Raw genomic sequence first — 6,042 nt, 5'->3', positions numbered from 1 at the left:
TCCTCACCTATTAGACAGTAGGAACACCATGTAGATGCAATTGATGGTTACATTACTCGCTGATACATATTTTAGAGGATGGATGACCGTCAGTGGATGTACACGGGCTGGAGAAGTCAGAGTGATTACACCACAGAATGGATGAACAAAACCGATGCTTTCTTGAATAGTGCATTTGGCAACGCTGCTAAAGGACATTGCCTAGTTTTGTGTCCCTGCAGCAAATGTGGAAACAGGAGAAGGGTAAACAAGGTGGAAATGGGTAAACATCTTGTGAAGAATGGATTTACGCCGGACTACACCCGGTGGGTCCACCGTGGTGAAGCCCATCGTATGAGAGAGGAGGTGGTGAGACCATGGGTGGAGGCTTTTGATGCTGATGCCAGGGGTAGCAGACATGTTAGATGACTTTCACCAAGGACAGTTCGATGAGGGACGTGAGAAGGAGGAGATGGAGGCAGCCGCACAAGCATTCTACGACATGATGGACTCGGCATAGAAACCCCTTCACGATCGGTCAACGGTGTCTGAACTGGATGCCATTGGACGCTTAATGGGGTTGAAGTCCTAGTTAAACTTGAGTCAACCTGGCTTCGATAAGATGTTGGCCATGATTGGCACCCTGCTTCCGGAGGGCCACATTCTGCCAAAGAGCATGTACGAGTCACAGAAACTCCTTCGAGCACTTAAGATGTCGTATGAGCACATACATACTTGTCCGAAAGGGTGCGTCCTATTTAGGAAAGAACACGAGCATGCAAAGTTCTGTCCAAAGTGTAAATCCTCCAGGTACCTAGAGGTAGACTCTGATGATGGCCAGAAGAGGCAACTTACGATCCCCATGAAAATCCTACGGTACCTTCCATTCCTACCGAGGATCCAACGGCTATACATGACCGAGGAATCCACGAAACAGATGACATGGCATAAAAATGGCAAACGGTACAATTCTGACAAGATGGTACATTCGTCCGATGGTGAAGCTTGGATCTGCTTTAATGACAAACATCGTGACAAAGCAGATGAGGCTCGTAATGTACATGTCGCGTTGGCAATAGATGGGTTCAATCCTTATGGAATGATGGCTGCCCCATACACATGTTGGCCCATCTTCGTTATCCCCCTTAATCTCCCCCCCGGTGTCTCCTTTCAACGACATAACGTATTCTTGTCGTTGATAATTCCTGGACACCCAAGGAGTAATATGGGTGTGTTTATGGAGCCCGTGTTTGATGAATTGGTCCGTGCTTGGGACGAAAGGGTATGGACATATGATCGAGCTACAAAGACAACCTTTAAAATGCACGTTTGGTACCACTACTCCCTGCATGACTTCCTGGCGTATGGGATATTCTGCGCCTGGTGTGTTCACAGGAAGTTCCCATGCCCAATATGCAAGGAAGGTGTGAGGTTTATTTGGTTGCAGAAGGGTGGTAAGTATTTGTCATTCGACAAACATCATCAATTCCTACCTCTTGACCATCCATTCAGGTAAGACATCAAGAACTTTACGAAAGGTGTCAAAGTGACAAACCCTGCACCGTGGATGATGTCTGATGCCGAGGTTCATGCTCAAATAGGTGCTCTCATGGCCAATGAAGAAGGTGGTTTTGTGGGATATGGTGAGCAGCATATGTGGACTCATATCTTGGGCATGACGAGGCTCCCCTATTTCGATGACCTTCTTCTACCACATAACATTGATGTAATGCACACTGAAAAGAATGTCGCCGAGGCACTTTGGGCAACACTCATGGACACTGAAAAGTCTAAGGACAACCCAAAGGCTAGAGTAGACCTGGCAATGTTGTGCGATAGACCAAATCAAGAGATGCAACCTCCTAGTCGTGGCAAGACCTGGAGAAGGCCTAAGGCCGATTTCGTCTTGAAAAAGGACCAAAGGAGGGAAGTACTTGAATGGATCAAGAAGCTAATGTTCCCTGATGGGTATGCAGTGAATCTAAAGAGGGGAGTTAACTAGGCACTCTGCGAGTCAACGGGATGAAGAGTCATGACTACCACATATGGATTGAGCGGCTTCTTCCGGTGATGGTTCGTGGCTATGTCTCGGAGCATGTCTGGCAAGTGCTGGCAGAGTTGAGCTACTTATTCTGCCAGCTTTGTGCTAAGGAGCTCTCTCAGACCGTCATTGATGACTTGGAAAAAGCGGCACTCATGTTGCTTTGCAAGTTGGAGAAGATCTTTCCACCCGCCTGCTTCTTATCGATGCAACATTTGATTGTGCACCTCTCGTATGAGGCACGGATGAGATGTCTGAAGACTCTTCACAAAAAATGTAGAAATAAAGCCAGAATTGAGGCTTCCATTGCAGAGGCATACATTCTAGAGGAGGTGTCGAACTTCATAGAGAAATACTACACTAAGAAACTTCCTAACGTTTATAATCCACCCCCTCGTTACAATGCTGGCAAAAATGAATCGAACCTCAGCCTTTTCCAAGGACAACTCGGAAGCACAAGTGCATCGACCACTAAGCAATTGAGAAATTAAGAGTGGTGCAGTATCATGCTATATGTGTTGACCAACCTTGTCGAGGTGCAACCGTTCATTGGGTAAGTTCTGAACGAACTTGTTTCATTTAGCCTTATGTCCTTGTTTCTTCGTCCAACCCCCTTGTTTCTCGTTGGTACAGGGAATTTCTTCATCAATCCTAGCATGGATCAAGGCAACCTACCCCGCAAGAAAATGATACCCTTCTTTCATGGGGTGCGGGACCAGGGAGCCCCGATTTCATTTGTTGGTTCAAACAGAAAGCCCAAACTGATGCGCCTATAAGTGATGAGTTGAGACAGGTTGCAAACGGCTGTGCTGTTAGGGTCAAGTCATTTACCGGTTATGACGTGAATGGATATCATTTTCACACAGCAAGCTACGAGCAGAGTCGGCCCAATCAACAAACCACAAACAACAGAGTTGTTACGCCCGGCACTGATGGACTCGACTATTATGGAAGAATTGAAGAAATCTATGAACTATCATTTTATGGTTCCAAACCTCTTACTCCTGTCATATTCAAATGCCACTAGTTTTATCCTGGTGTAACAAGACGGACCCCTAAGCTTGGGCTAGTCGAGATTCGACAGGATTCCGTCTATCTAGGAAAAGATGTCTACATTGTGGCTCAACAGGCCGTCTAGGTTTATTATACGTCATACGCGTGCAAAGACGCCGAGCATCTTAAGGGTTGGTCTATTGTGCACAAGGTATCACGACACGGTAAACTACCTGTCCCAAACGATAAAGATTACAACTTCAACCCAAACACATATGATGGAGAGTTCTATCAAGAAGAGGAGCTACAAGGGAGGTTTGACATAGAATTAACCGAAAAGATAGGAATGGAAGTAGAAAATGAAAGGGATGATGACGAGGACGCTGGAGACGAGGTATGAAATCTGAAGGACATACAAATGCTTGAGCGATTACATTTAGGCAATGACAATGAAGACAACATTCCTCCTTCGGATAGTGTTGATGAGTTGGACAATGTTGATAGTGATGACGAGACCTATGATCCAGCTAATCTCAATCATGAAGATTATTTCTAATACATGTAATACTATGTTTTTTGTAATTATGTTTTGTTCATTTTTGCATATATTTCTAATACATGTATTACTATGTTTATTGTAATTATGTTTTGTTCATTTTTGCACCTATTTCTAATTACGTCTTGTTTTTCTTTTTTATTACAGGTGATTGAACAAAGATGGCGGGCGCCCGTCATAGGTTCGTGAACTCAATTTACCAAAGACCACATCGGTCGTAGGAGGGGGCGGAGGGGGTGGCAGAGGGATCGGACAGGAGGAGGAGGAGGACCGCTAGCCGCAAGAGGGGGCCGTCTCCTCCCACACCACATGAGGAGGACCGCTAGCCACAGGAGGAGGTGGCGCCCGTGGACGAGTCAGACGAGGAGCTGGTTCGGTAGACGGAGGAGGAGGAGGAGGAGGAGGAGGAGGAGGAGGAGGGGAGGAGGCGGTAGGCACAGGTTCTGCTTCCTCCAACTCCTCTTCGAGTGTCTACTTGCGAGGTCCCGCGAGCCTCCCACAGGTTCCGCTTCCTCACCAATGCCCAGTGATTCACCCCGAAGGACAAAAGTAAGTAACTGTATATGTTATCACCACTACTTCATATGATATGATGAAAAAAACTAATAATTTTTCTTAATCACTTATGCAGGAACTGGGTGGTTGTGTTGGGTGGTAGCGCACGGCTAGTCAACGGCATCCTGGGTCTTCTGTGCAGGCAACACTTCCTTGGCATTGTCACGTACGCATCGAAGACGGAGCCGGCCTACTCGTTTGACCACTACGTCGTCGCCTCCGATGCGGAGTACCCCAACAAGGTGGCACGGGTGAAGGCAGAGTTTTGGGTAAGTCTCCCTCGCACAACATTGCTCAATACGTCGCATTCATTGGACTTTTCTTGAAATAATGAATGGATACATCGCTTTTGTATGCAGACTTATTACAGATGCGAGGAGGGATTTGAGGCCAGGGCGGAGCAGGCGACTACCAAAGCCTGTAAAAAAACTCGTCACCGACATGCATCACGAGGTATGCATCCAGGCCATCATAACCTACTATGGGTCGAAGCTTGGAGAGAGGAAAACCAAGAAAGACGCAAGATAAATGCAGCTAACCCGGGAGCAGTACCTTGAGGTAAATGAAGAACATCAATATTGATTCGTTTTGAGATTAAGTTGGTTTAATTTGATCTTCTTATATGTCCAATACTTGATGACGTGTAGATGATTCCCTGGTGGTGCCAAGCGTATCCTGAGTGCTGGGCGATGATGGTGGAGAGGTGGTTCACGGAGGAGTACCTCAAGATGCATAGGGATGCCCGGGACCGTCGTTTGCTGATGCAAGGTCCGGCACACCATCAAGGCAGCCGCAACCTCGCCGGATACAAACAAGCATGGGTACGCGAATTGATTTATCTATTGTGACGCTTAGTTCTGCCTGATTTCTAATCATCGTGTTGTCTTTCTCACAGTCGGCGTCACATAGTGGCCAGGCTTGCTCGGACTTCTAGGCATGGTGTATGGCCCACAAGGGCAAGGTGACGTCCGACGTCTCCTTCAACCTAGAGGACCCGCCCGAGGCATACACGAACCCGAGCGTCCACTCCCGCATCAGTGAGTACACTGAGGTGGCGAGGTCGCTCCATGGGTCAGACCACGATCCGAGCACCCAGGACTTCGATGGAGAGGCCATCATGAGGGCGGGGCAAGGCAAGAAGCATGGGCGGTTCTAGCTTGGCGACGGCGTCATCGACACGGCCTGTACTCCCTCTCTCTCCCAGATCCGAGCATGGAGCACGAGCGAGAGCCCGGCCATTCGCACACGGTCAACCGCTGCACAGCATCGGGTCGACGCACTCGAGGTTATTCCTGTTTTACTCGTCATACATTGATCTTTACACATCTTAATTAGCTTTGCATTACTGAAACATTGGAGTGAAATATTGCAGGCCCGGCTGGAACAAGAAATGAAGGAACGTCAGGAGCTAGGGGCCCAGCTGGAGGCTGAGCGGGCCGAGCTGCAGGCCCAGGCGCAGAGGCTGACGGACATTACGGAGTTCCTATAAAGACTTGGGCAACGTGTGGGCTTCTCTTTTCCACCTGGGTTGCTGGTTCCACCTCCGCCTCCGCGTCCTGCAGCTGCAGCTACTCCTGTGAGTATCAAAGTTTTTTACTTTCGTTTGTGCTTTGCTTGTATGGCCTCTATCGTCCTAGATTATATATCAAAATAATCTTGTCTCACATGCAATCTTTTCTCCTTTGTGCAGTCTCCATCTAACGGTGGTTCGAATAATCCACCTCATTCACCTCCGAATGTTGCATCTGGGCCTTCACCACAGTCGCAGTGGCCGAGATGAGTGCATGTTGTATTTTTTACATTTGTTGTTCACTTGGTGATGGACCTGTGATATACTTGTGATGCACTTGTGGACTTTGATGGACTTGTGGACTTATTTGGATGGACTTGAGCACTTATTATTATATATGTGATATAT

Source organism: Miscanthus floridulus, chromosome 5 (genome assembly GCF_019320115.1).
Source record: "Miscanthus floridulus cultivar M001 chromosome 5, ASM1932011v1, whole genome shotgun sequence".
NCBI classification, from domain to species: Eukaryota; Viridiplantae; Streptophyta; class Magnoliopsida; order Poales; family Poaceae; genus Miscanthus; species Miscanthus floridulus.
The sequence above is the reverse complement of the archived record's forward strand: the minus strand, read 5'-3'. Positions refer to the sequence as shown.